This window comes from Balaenoptera acutorostrata, chromosome 4 (genome assembly GCF_949987535.1).
Source record: "Balaenoptera acutorostrata chromosome 4, mBalAcu1.1, whole genome shotgun sequence".
Classification (NCBI taxonomy): Eukaryota; Metazoa; Chordata; class Mammalia; order Artiodactyla; family Balaenopteridae; genus Balaenoptera; species Balaenoptera acutorostrata.
This window is the reverse complement of record NC_080067.1, coordinates 149,848,086-149,861,547: the sequence shown is the minus strand read 5'-3', so window position 1 is coordinate 149,861,547 and position 13,462 is coordinate 149,848,086.

Here is a 13,462-nt window from a genome sequence, read left to right as displayed (position 1 = left end):
GTCTGGGCCACCCCCTAAGTGGGTTGTGCGGCCACGGACGCACCAGCTGGGTGCCAGGAAGGCCCTGGGCGGCTGCAGGATGTGGTTACCCCTCCAGAAACAGGCCTCTGTGCTTATTATCTTCGCTCTGTCCGTGTCCCCAGATGACTTCTCAATCTTTGCTGGAAAATCAGGCTGTGAGTGAGAGGAACGCTGCGCCCGGGACACAGTCGAGTCCCCCAGGTGAATCTAACCTCGGTTCCCGAACTAACCAGTCTCACCCCCTGTACATCTGTGAATTCTGAACTCGGCATTTTTAAAGTAAATGAAACCACCTGTTGCTCACTGTTGGGGTCCTCGGGTTCCCCTTATCTGAACACAGTGTTGTTAGTTATGAGATGTGTCTCCCTGGTTTAAATGATGATGGTCCCGGCTGGTTCTGGTTTCAGGCAGCGCACTGGCCGGGCCCTCAGCGGGGTTCTCGGGTTCTGTCCCTGGACAGTCAGTCACCCCACTTGTAATTGGCCTGTCCTGAAAATCGGGCCCAGGTGACTGACTGCCCGTGACCGGGGCGTTTGTTTCCGAGGATGTGGGACTTTCAGGGCTAGAATCAGGACAGTCTCAGGGACACTGGGATGGTTGGTCACCTGAATCACGAGAGAGGCACAGCCGCAAGGCGATCTAGCCATGCGACTCTGACGGGTCTCCTGTGCTGAGGACAAGGCATGGGGTGGGAATGGGACCCTGAGACTCAGGAGGGAAAAGCTCACCCAGTCGTGAACTCCAAGTTGCCCCGAGCTCTGGGCCGGCAAAGCAGCCTCCGTCTCCCTTATGCGGGAGAGCATTCCCCCTTCCCTGGAGACCTGCAGGGGCCTCCCCTGAGTCAGGCGTCCCCCAGCTGCCACCAGTCCTTGATTCCAGAACAGCCACGAGGGCCAGGCCTGAGCCTAGCCTGAGCCGGGGAACGCGGGCTCTGCTCGCTTCGCTGCAGCGTCTGGCTCCTGCGTGGCAGTGGTCCTTAGGGGGCTGGACGGTAGGGGCAGGGGTGCAGAGCGTACGGCCGGGTAGGGAAGTGGCTGAGGAGCTGGGCGCTCTGCCCCAGAGCTCGGGATCACTAGCATGCTGGGTGGGGTGTCTGGGGTGCTCCCGACGTGCTGTGGACGGGCTGCCCTGGGGCACGGCCATGGTGACGCCCTGTAGCACACGGAGATGCCAGCACTGCCTGGGCAGAGTGTGGAGGAGGGGCCTGGAGGCTCAGGAGGTGAAGAGTTCTAGCAGATTCACACGTGCGGTTGGAGAACCCGCCATCTGACTAGTGTTCTGAGGAAGGTCAGAGGTGCCCCCCACTCCACTAAGGCAGAGGGGATGCAGTAGCATGGGGCACTGCCATCGCGGAGAAGCTCAGGTGGCCGCCCTCCGCGGCCAGTATGGTGGTCGAGGATGCTTCCACCAACCTCAGCTCCCTGGTGGCAGCGGGAACAGCCCCACAGGAACGTCACAGCCCAGGACCCTAGGACTCTGGAGTGATGCCATGCCTTCTGCATCAGGGAACTAAACACTGTTTGCAAAGCGGGTCTTGGGTCCTGGTACTTCCTGATGGCCTCAACATGGGATGTCAGGTGTGACTGGAACCATCCTTCCCGAGCTAGGTGCTCTCAAACCAAACCACCGTCCTTCCCAAGCTAGGTGCTCTCAAACCAAACCACCGTCCTTCCCAAGCTGGGTGCTCTCAAACCCCTGGGTCACAGGATGGGCAGGTGCAACAGCGTCTGTCCCAAGATGGAAATGGGATGTTTGGTATGAAGCCTGAGCACGAAGAAGTTACACAGACCATGGTCCCGCCCCTCGTGTCACCTCTGTCACCGTGACACCTCCCTCTCAGCCACACCTTGCCCCTTGGGGGTGTCCCCTAAGTCCTAAGACGCTGCTAGAGGGAGCATCCTAGGTCTGGTTCATGAGTGGCTCAGCCTGGTATGATGACGCCAAAGGAACATGCGCAGCGACTGCACCCCAGCGCACGCAGGTGGCCCCGAAGGCCAGTGGGCAGCGATTGGAGGGATCACTGTGCCGTGCCTGTGGACAGAGGGAGCGGTGGCTTCAGGTGATGCCATGGGAGGACTTCTGGGCAGCGATGAATGGCTTGGCTCACTACTCAGTTGCCTGGAAGCAGCGAAATCGGAAGACCAGATCCAGACGGTTTGGGGGAAAGGCATCCGTGGGATGCCTCAGGGAAAGTGGATTGGTCTAAGGGGGTGGCACAACACGTGTGGACCTTTGTGTCCCGCCAACGTCCACAGAGGACCTCCACCGCAGAGAAAACCAGGTGGACAGGTGGCTCATCGGGCCATCGGGCGGGTGTCAGCACCTCACTCACTGGCCCCTGCACGAGACAGCTCCTCCTCCCGCTCTCTGAGGATGGTGTGGCCGAATGTCCAGCCTGCCAGCAGGAGACTCTGATGCTGAGCCCGTGACAGTGGTCTCTTTCCCAAGGAGCCCAACCAGCCAGCTGGGGGTAGATTGGTGACAGGAGACCTCCATCCACACTGGAGAGGGCAGCGAGTCGTCACCACCAGAGGTGACATCAGCTCCAGCCAGGGGCTTGCTCTCCTGCCCCCAGGGCCTGGGCCCGCCCTGCTATCCAAGGGTTCCTGAAGTGCCGAGTTCACAGTCAGGAGACCTCACGCATCACAGCCTCAGGTCGGGGACTCACTTCATAGCAGAAGAGCTGTGACCACAGAGACCACTGCTCTGTCACTGGTTCCCCATCCCCCAGGGCAGCCAGCCTCAGAAAACGGCCGTGCGGAGCCAAAGCTCAGCGACTGCGGGGGTAGGACGTTAAGCTCCAGGACACGGTCTATGTATTTAGCCAATAGCGGAATGTACAGTAATGTCTCCCCATAACCAGACTCCCCAGTAATACGCCATCAGGGACCCACGGTGGGGGGTAGGGTTGGGTCCTCTCACCATCGATCCCAGAAACCCACTTGCAAAATGTGTGCTTCTCATCCCTGTGACCTTGGATCCTGTTGGGTTAGAGGTTCTGGTTTGGGGGAAACGTGGGGGATACTCCATGGGGGATACACTAAGTATTGCACAGAAATAAAGCTACGGCCACCTCCGGTCACTTAGCGTTCCTCATGCCAACGGCCTCATAATCCAAGAAAGGAGGTACCTCCCCGGAGAACGGCTTGGCCCTGAGTGTGCTGGGTGAGGAGGAGTATTTCCAGAACTCAGGGACTCTTGGGGCTTAGCCATTCGTGGTTTTGTGGGTCCAAGATGTTTCAAGTGTTGAAAGAACAGAAAAAGCACAAGGCGGAAACATGATACTATATGAAAAAGAGAAGTGTTTTTTCTCTTTTAAAAAAACATAGTGAGGGGGCTTCCCTGGTGGCGCAGTGGTTGAGAGTCTGCCTGCTAATGCAGGGGACACGGGTTCGAGCCCTGGTCTGGGAAGATCCCACATGCCGCGGAGCGGCTGGGCCCGTGAGCCACAATTGCTGAGCCTGCGCGTCTGGAGCCTGTGCCCCGCGACGGGAGGGGCCGCGATAGAGAAAGGCCCGCGCACCGCGATGAAGAGCGGTCCCCGCACCGCGATGAAGAGTGGCCCCCGCTTGCCGCAACTGGAGAAAGCCCTCGCACGAACCGAAGACCCAACACAGCCAAAAATAAATAAATAAATAAATAAATAAATAAGAAAATCCTTTAAAAAAAAAAAAAACATAGTGATAAAAATGTAAATTTTAAGACTCGGTGGACAGTTTAGAGAGCAGATTAGCTGTGGCAGCTGAGAGAATGTGCAAACCAACAGGTGAACAGAAATGTCTGTGATGCAGTGCAGAGAGACACAGAGGTGGAGCCTGGGAAAGAGGGTCTGAGACCTGGGGCTGGAAAGGCAGGTATAGCACACCTGGCTGGAGCTGCAGAGAGAAAGCGAGAGGGAATGGGACAGAGGCAATATGTGAAGCACGATGATGGCTGAGAAATTTCTAGAACCGATAAAAGACTATATTCTCAGATGCAAGGGGCAAATCAAATTTCAAGCCAGATAAAAATAAATTCATGCTCAGACATATTCTAGTGCCACTACAGACAGCGAAGATAAAGAGTGGGGAGAATTTTAGATCAGACAGAGAGAAAGGATGGATTAGCAACCGGTGAGGGGGGGACGATAAGATCCTGTCCGCTGACCTCCAGGCAAGAAAAGTGGAAAATGTCTTAAAATATTGAGAGAAAGCAATGATACCTTGTAATGATTGCACAGCTAAACTCCCATTTCAAAACCAGGATGAGATAAAGACATTTGCAGAAAAGCTAAAATTGAGATGTTTACTACCACCGGACCCACTCTAGGAAGTTCCCAAAGGTTTGTTTCGAGGAGAATGAGCCCAGGGTGGGGTCCTAAGATGAAAGAGGGCCGAGGAGCCCAGAAGCTGCAGATGCGGGGAAATCCAGGCAAATGGGAACTCTCTGAACATAGCAACAGTGACTTTGGGGGTAAAAATGAGAAAGAACTGCAAATGCTGGAAAATATTCGGGGTGGGAAGGGGAGCGACAGATGTGACACTGCCTTAGGCACATGCATTGGTAGGAAGGAGAGTGAAAAATGCCCATGAACCTCAGGGCTCGTTACCTTAAGAAAGTATGTTAAATGGAAACAACCTAAATGTCCATCTACAGATGAATGGATAAAGAAGATGTGGTACATATGCACAATGGAATACTACTCAGCCGTAAAAAATAATGAAATAATGCCATTTGCAGCAACATGGATAGACCTAGAGATTGTCATACTAACTGAAGTAAGTCAGAAAGAGAAAGACAAATACCATATGATATCATTTATATGTGGAACCTAAAATATGACACAAATGAACTTATCTGCAAAGCAGAAACAGACTCACAGACGTAGAGAACAGACTTGTAGTTGCCAAGGGGGGAGAGGGGCTGGGGGAGGGGTGGAGTGGCAGTTCTGGATTGGTAGATGCGAACTATTACATATAGAATGGATAAACAACGAGCTCCTACTGTATAGTATTGAACTATATTCAATATCTTGGGGTAAACCATAATGGAAAAGAATATAAAAAAGAATGTACGGGAATTCCCTGGTGGTCCAGTGGTTAGGACTCTGTGCTTTCACTGCCGAGGGCCTGGGTTCAATCCCTGGCCAGAGAGCTAAGATCCTGCAAGCCATGCAGTACGGCCAAAAAAATGAAAATAAAAATAAATAAATAGGGATTTCTCTGGTGGCACAGTGGTTAAGAATCCGCCTGCCAATGCAGGGGACACAGGTTCGAGCCCTGGTCCGGGAAGATCCCACATGCCACGGAGCAACTAAGCCCGTGCGCCACAACTTCTGAGCCTGCGCTCTAGAGCCTACGAGCCCCACTACTGAGCCCGCATGCCACAACTACTGAAGCCCGCACGCCTAGAGCCCATGCTCCGCAACAAGAGAAGCCACCACTATGAGAAGCCCACGCACCACAATGAAGAGTAGACCCCGCTCATCGCAACCAGAGAAAGCCCGCGCACAGCAACAAACACCCAACGCAGCCAAAAAATAAATAAATAAAATAAATAAATAAATATATTTAAAATAAATAAATAAAATATAAAAAGAAAGTATATATGTGTATAACTGAGTCACTTTGCTGTACAGCAGAAATTAACACAACATTGTAAATCAACTGTACTTCAATATAAAAATTTTAAAGAAGAAAAAGTATGTTAAGAGTAGCCACTAAAAGAATAAAAATAACCAGTAGAGGAGGAAAAGTGGGGGAAAAAACCTTAAGCAGGAAGCAGAAAAGAGACACACAGAAAATGCTGAAAAGATGGTAAAAATAAAGTCCATAATAAAAATACATGTACATAGTTTAAGCTCACCGGTTGAAAGGTATTTATTTTCTTACTGGATTAATACCAAAATAGACCAGTACCTGCTGCTTACATGCTTACAACAGATACGAGAGACAAACCTCAAAATATAAAGACACAGATAAGTTAAAAGGAAGGAAAAGTTATACACTAGGCAAGAAAAGTAATATGTAGCTCTATTAACATTAGATTAGATTTAGAGCAAAAAGCAGCTCACCAAGAAAACGGAGCAATTGTAAATTCATAGGCACCAAGCCATAGAAAACAAAAACTGATAGAACTTCAAGGAGAAATGGACAATGCCAACTTTGTGTGGAATTTTAATATCCTTCTCTTCATGATAGATTAGCAGGTAGAAATGAGCAAGGATATAGAAAATTGCAAAAATAAAAGTAGCGAGCTTGATTTCAGGGACACACATGAGACTCTACAGCCCAGAATGGGTGGCTGGTACTTATGAACAAGAGGTGTGCATAATCTATATGGAAAAATCATAAAACTTTATTGTAAGACATGAAAGAGGACTATATGAGAGGAGGAATAGAATACTCACACACAGGAAGAATCAGTGTTGGAAACGGCCATCCTCCCGGGTTAATCCAGCCTCACAATGCCAGGGAAAGTTCCAACAGGGTTTGTTGGTTTTTAAATAGAACTTAGGAGCTGATTCTAAAATCTGTGTGGAAGAATAAAGGTTGTTGAATAACCAAGAAAAATTTGAAGAATAAAACACAAGGGCTTGCCTTACCAGATGCCTGGACTTCTTGTGAAGCCACAGCCATCAGAAACGCGGGGCCAGTGGGCCAACTGCATGACATAAGCGCCCAGAAGCAGACCCCGCACGTCACGTCAGGAGGCCTGCGGTGACCCTGGGGGCCCTGCTGATCAGTGGGGAAGGGCAGGATCTTCAAATGGTCCTGGGGCGACCTGTTCCCCAGGCAGAAAACGTAAAATAAAATAGGATACTTACTTCTATTTGCCATCCCCCAAATTCAGTTCCAGGTGGATTTCGGTTCCAAATGAAAGCTAAACATTACAATTTTCAAAATAGAGTGTGAGAGAATCAGTTATGACTTCAGGAAGGGAACGGATCTCTTAGCAAGACACACAGAGTCCAAAACCACAAAGGAAACGATGAATACATTCAGTTCCATTCAATGAAAAAAATTCTGTGCATCAAAAGACACAAAAATCAAGGGAAAAAACAAAGCAGAAATGAGAAGACTTTGGTAATGAATAACGCCGCCAAAAAAATGAGTGCATCCAACTTACATAAAGAAAGTCTAGGAATCAATAAACAAAAGGCCAGCAACAAATTCGAAAAGGGAGGGAAGTTACAACACCTCTGCAGAGGAAGCTCCCACAGCCAAGACGCATGTGCTGGGGCTGGCCCCCTCCCCGCAGTGGTCAGGGAGACATAGGCTGAACCACACGGGACCCCTCGCACCCCTGGAGGGGCAGCACCTGCCCTCGCCGTGGACCTGTGACCGCACACCCATGGTTGGGGGTTGGGAACAAAGGGAAGATCTGGGAAAGCAGGGCCTCCTTCCTCCTAGATGTAGCCGTTCCAGCCCCAAACATACACCCGAGGCTCTCGCATCAGAACCAGAGTGCAGAGAAACGTGGACAGAAGATTCACTGCAGCCAAAAATGGTGCACGTGCGAGTCCAACAGGAAAATAGACTCTGACATGTTCACACAAAGAAGCATGATACGGCAGCAAAGCTGGACCACAGCTCCTGCGTGAGTCCCCCCAGCAACGCTGGAGGACAGCAAAATGCAGGGTGACCCCTCAGTGCGACCCCATGCCGCTCACCTGGGTGACGTCCTGAGAACCAATCCCGTGGAAGGCAGGGGCTGCAGGCCCGGGGTACCACGGCCCGGCCCCTCTAGCTCTGCCACCTACTGCGGCAGTGTTTCCTCCTGGTTTGATGTGACATTTGAGTTACCACATGTGAAGCGCCCAGAGCACGGCCTGGCCACGGAAATCACCACGGATGGGCCTCCGGCTAGGATGGGCAGGACGCCCGAGGCTGTATGGTTTAGGGACGGGCACATGGGCAATCTTTTCACTATTCTTTCCATCTTTTTGTCTGTTTCAAACGCTTGATTGTATGGTTGCTTTGTTGGGGGTGCTTTGTTTTCACTTCAGCTCTTTTTCCTTCCGAAAGTTCATCTTGCGGCTTCCTTTCCAAACCACCCCACCCCCTCCCAGCTCCAGGCCTTTACAGCGACACAGAACAGCCCTGGGAGAGCAAGAGCGCGGGTCACGCGTGCTGCGGGGGGACTTCCTCTGTAGTGGAGCGATTCCCCTTGGAAATTCCCCGCCTTCCCACTCTGCCGTGACCTTCCCAAGCTCCCTCCGGCAGCTTCTGTGCAGGTTGGCTTCCCTTTGCTCTCCAGCCCGGGTGACCCCACTTCAGGGGCTCCGTGCCCCTATGCACCACGCCAGGGGGCAGCTAGCAGGATGGCCCTTGTCCCGCAGCTCCTTCCGCAGGGTGGTGAGATCTGCAAAGACGCTGGGACCAAGGGCTCTGTCCAAACCCCACACTGAGACTGACCCGGCTCTGCTGACCCCTGCCTGTTCCAGCGCCACCTGGCGATAGGCGGGGGCCCCTGGAGCCCCTCTCAGGGCGGCTTCTCGCCGGCTTGTGGTTACAAATCCTCCCCCGCCCTTCACCTTCAGACGTAAACCTCCCCGCCCGGAGCCATTGCCCTGAGGACCAAGGAGCAAATGCTCAGGGCACCCCACGCTCTCCCCATCCCGTCCCGTCCCGGGGGAGGTCAGGGCCTACCCTCCGGGCCCCTCGCTCCAGGCGCACCACGGCCTCCTGTCCACAGGGTGCCTCGGGCACGTCCAGTTAGCGCGCCCGGGTGGCCTGGCCTCACGGCCCCCGCCCTGCTCCGCGCCCTTCCTTTGGGGCGCCCAGCCTTCCGGAGCCTCCTGCCTTGGCGTGGGGAGCAGGGCTCAGGTCCCCCTGGCTCTCCCCCTCCTGCAGCAGCTGTCGCGGAAGAAAACCTGTCTTGGCCGCCTTTGACTGGTGACTGGCTACCACCGTGTCCCGGGAGCGGCCCCCTATTAACCCCTCCTGACTGGGCGGGCGCGTCTCTGTCTGTCTCCTGCTGGGACAGAGCCGACAGCACAGGTCTCGCCAGGCGTGCCCGGCACGAGGCCAGCTCTCCTGCTTCTCTGGGTGCTGCAGGCCTGAGGGACCCGGGAGCCATTTGTTGGCTGAGACCCAAGGTACGTCTCCCGGCCCCCTGCTTCCCCCAACCCTGGAGACCTGGATGTCCCGGCCGAGAGGCGTCCGCCCTGTTGGCTGCTGCTGTGTCCTGGGGGAGGGCGGCCTTCGACCTCCAGACTGTGGGCCAGCGCCCGCCTGGGGTGGGGTAGCAGCCCTTTCTGGGACGAGCAGGAAGAATGCCCAACGATGCCGCGTGGGTCACTTACATCCTACAAGTGCGAGGGCCCTTCTGGAGGTCTCCCCGGGAGATTCCACGCGGTGATCTGTTAACACGTGGTTGTGACAGAGGACGGAATTCACTCGTGCTAAGGACACTGGAAAAGGCACTGCAAAAGGTCTAAGTGGGGGGACTTCCCTGTCGGTCCAGTGGTTAGGACGCTGTGCTCTCACTGCCGAGGGCATGGGTTCAATCCCTGGTCGGGGAAATAAGATCCCACGAGGTGCAGCCAAAAAAAGAAGTCTAAGTGGGAACAGCGTTCAGGACAGTAAAATGAGTTTCCCTCCTTGGGGACAGGGCGTGGGAACAACAGAAGCGTCAGCCCAACTCCGATGGCCCTGCGCAGGGCTAGACCCTGCGGCGCGTCTGCCGTGCGGGCTGCCAGGGAGCGGCACGTGTGTGCTTTCACCTCCACCCCCAGCAGCTCTGCGGGTCATCGGGTCCCGGAGAGTGTGCAGCAAACTGAGCCGCCAGGAAGAAACGCTTCTCCTCACGCTTGTCCTGACTCAGCGCCATCCGGGCGCCGAGGACACTGGCGATGTGCGGGGCTGTCCCGGGGGAACAGCGGGGCTGGGGAGGGGCGTCTGGACTACGTATCTCCCACGCCCAAGGGCGGGCGCCGCTCCACACCCGGAGTCCTGCGTGACCGCAGGGGCAGCCCCATGCCGGACGCACCCCCCCGAAGCCCTGAGCCTCACCAGGGCCCATAGCGCCACCTCCTTCTGCACCAAATCGTTCCCTGGGGAAGGAGCCGATGCAGGCTGGCCCCAAACCCTACTTTCTGTTTGGAGCCGCAGAAAACGGGGTTGAGCAGGAGGGGCGGCCGACAATGCCTACCTACCCGGCTGACTCTGGGCAGTGAAGGTCCATCCTGAGACCAGGAGCACAGCTCCGTGTTGTGTCCGGATGGCACAGTCCCAGGGTGGCAGCCAGCGCCCTGCCTTTCATAGGGTGGAGGGCATATCCATGGCCTTGGGCTGGCCCAGTGGGGCAGCTTTCTTACAAAGTCCTGGGCAGGTGGGACCGACTGTTTACTCAGACATCAGTGGAATCCTTTACCAGTAAGTGGTGATGTTTTAACACAGTCTGCGGGGAACTATGTTCCAGAGGCCTTCTGGTCTCGAGTCATGACTGAGGAGCTTGGGGTGGGGGGAGCCGGCGGAGCCCCTGGGGCCGGTGAGCAGCACCTTCCCAGACAGTGCACCCCTGCCCTGCGGCTCCCAGCCTCGCCGTACCTGGAGTACCTCCAAGTCTCTGACCCCTGGCAGGACGTCGGGGCTCCTGTAGGGGGACCATCCCCACCAGCTGGTGGATCTGGAGCCCAGAGCACGCAACATCGCCCCCTTCCTCTGAGCTGTCACAGGACAATTCCATCTCCCCACTGAGGTTGCAGCCTTTGGGGAGCACTTTCAGACCCCCTGCTGTGCGGCCACTTGGACCAGGCTGTGCTCTCAGGCTCCACGCTGGGAGAAGACACGGGAGGGGGTAGCCCCCAGTGCAGGCCTGGGGTGTCATCCCATTTCCTAATGGGGCTGTTCCTGTATGACCACCCCAAGCTCTCCCCTTGCTCTCTGGGGTGTGTGTGTCCCTGTGTGTGTGTGCCCATACACATGTGTATGGGGGGGCGCCTGTAGGCATGTGCTGGTACACGCATGCTCTGAATTCAGGCTATATTTTTAAAGCTAAATTGTGGGTAGACGTATGCGTGTCAGGAGCGCCGGTCCCAGCCCGGCTTTCCCAGGTCGCAGGGCAGACGTGGGCCCGTCCCCACTGCCGGCACCGGCCCCAGAGCAGAAAAGCACATACTCAGGGGCCGTTCCCAGAGCATAAGTGACACCACGGTTCTTTTAGCTCGATTTATTTTCACAAGACAGACAAATCAGACCCTGGAATAGCTCTTGGTTCTGACAAGAGTTCTTTTCTTTATAAAGAAGAAAAAGCATTCCTGGGTTTTCTCCACAGAATGCATTTGTTTTTACAAAAAAATAGTTTTTGATATATACATGCCTACTTTGGAAACCTTTAGTCCTGGATGGCTTTTAAGACCCGTTTCTAGGCAGAGGGTCACTTAGCATGCTTTATGCACCAACTGATTTTTCCCCCTTGTTTTTGCCTGAGGATCGCTCTCCTTCTCCATTTCCCTTCCGAGAGGAACTTACATGAAATGGAAAGGCTCAGAAAGTGTCCTCACAAGACAGCCTCGGAGAAACAGTTCTAGCCTCGGGAGGGTCTGTTCAGGCGAGGACCCCGCGGGCCAGGATGTGACTGGAGGGCCTTTCCTTCCCCGGGAAAACCCTTCGCGGGCCAGAAGCAAAGGGACAGAAGGAGGCAGGCAGTCACTTTTTCTTGTAGCGGGGATATTTTATCCCTCTCTTTCACAGCAGCAATTTTAATAAACAAGTATGATGCCCACAGCATTTTATCTAGAAAATACTGCCACTCAGGCAGGCTCAAGCACGCCTGTGTACAAAGTGACCTTCGCAAGCACACGGCAAATGCAGCCAGTTTTTCGGGATACAGGCTTTTAGAATCGAAGTTATAGCTCCCCCCACTCCCTCCCCCCACAAGCTCCCACAGACCAAAAATACCGCTCTCCTCAACTACACAAAGCTGTAGCAAAATTGTAAAAGTGAAGTGTACAAAAGGAAGCATCCATATAATACATTTGCACCCTGTATACAATTTATCACCCTTTGAAGCTGGCCAACGGTCAGGTACGGCAGAGGATCGATAATAGAAAAAGAACCCCGACATCTGTCCCACACATTTGAGTCGATGGTTTGTGTGATTTTCCAAAGAGACATATTTTCATTTACAGCTACAGTACTTGCTGACGACCCTTATGATTAAGAAGCCAGTTGAATTTCCTGGCGTTTAGGCAAGTATCATTTGATTGTCACCACGTACAATTCTGAGACAATAAATACAAGTAGATCAGATGCATTTCTTCATGGTATCAAGTAACTCCAGTTTAATACAATTTAGTGCATTTCAGCATCTCATTCACAGTTCAACTTCTGTCCAAAATACTTTTGCAACAAAAAGTTAAGAAACTGAAACGTTTATGGGAAAAGAAAACTCCAAGTGAACTTGTCATCACAAAGCTTAAAACTTTAAAGCGATTCAATTGTCTTTGAAAAGAATATGCGGCCGCTGCCAGGCTGACTGGTGTCAGCAACCCTGTGACTGCCTGGGCTCCCCGAAGTGCTTTGTGGGAATCGCCACCATTGCCACTGAGTTAGCTAGTGGCTGATGCTTGCAGTGAACTTAATTCACGTGTGTCCACCCCTTCCATCAAGCAGAGTGCAGTGTGACATCTCCTACCCGAAAAATGTCCCTGCCTTTTTGTGTCCTGGCCCTGATATGCAAGGCTGCAGAACCCGCACGAACATCTGCACACACCCGGCAGCACCACTCACCTCGTGGGGCCAAGTCAGGGCCGTGGCCGGGGTGAGGCCGGCGCCACGGGCCACACCCAGGTGCTGGGGAGAGGCTTGCCTTTGCTTCGGGAGCTGACTTGCTAGAGGGGCAGACACGTGGGCCGGGGACATGCTGTCTCCAGACGGAAGGCAGGTAGGCACGTCAGGCGCATGGTTTTAACCCTAAGCCTGGTTACACTGCAGAGGGTTGAGAGCCACGCGGCACCACTGCCCGCTGTGTCGCATGCCGGGGCTGCATGCAGCTGTGGGTGAGAAATTTGCAGCACGAGTTCACACACAGGGTCGGACAATTCAGCTGAAAATCAGTTGGGCTGAGAAGATTCTATTTGGCTTGTCTATAGGTGTCTTGGGCAGAGACAAAGCAACATGCAGAGAGATACTTATTCTTCACCCCAAATCTGACACAAATGGGGGGTCCCATGGTTGTGGACGGCTTGGAGACAGCTCTTGACCTGCACGTGACTGCACGCACCGCTTTCTCCCCAGATCGATTTCGGTGCTCAGTAACTAGTGTGACAAAGAGCGTCTGCCACGGTGCACACGGGGGTGACGGGGCCAACGGGGTGGAGATTCCAAACTGACTGGCCATCATGCCTGCGTTGCCTTTGCAAGAAAGTTCTGTTCACGTCGCTGACTTGTGTCATTACTGAGTGGTTTGTATAGAGACCACTCTTCAGCCTGACTCTGTGCTTCTCAGGCAGCGG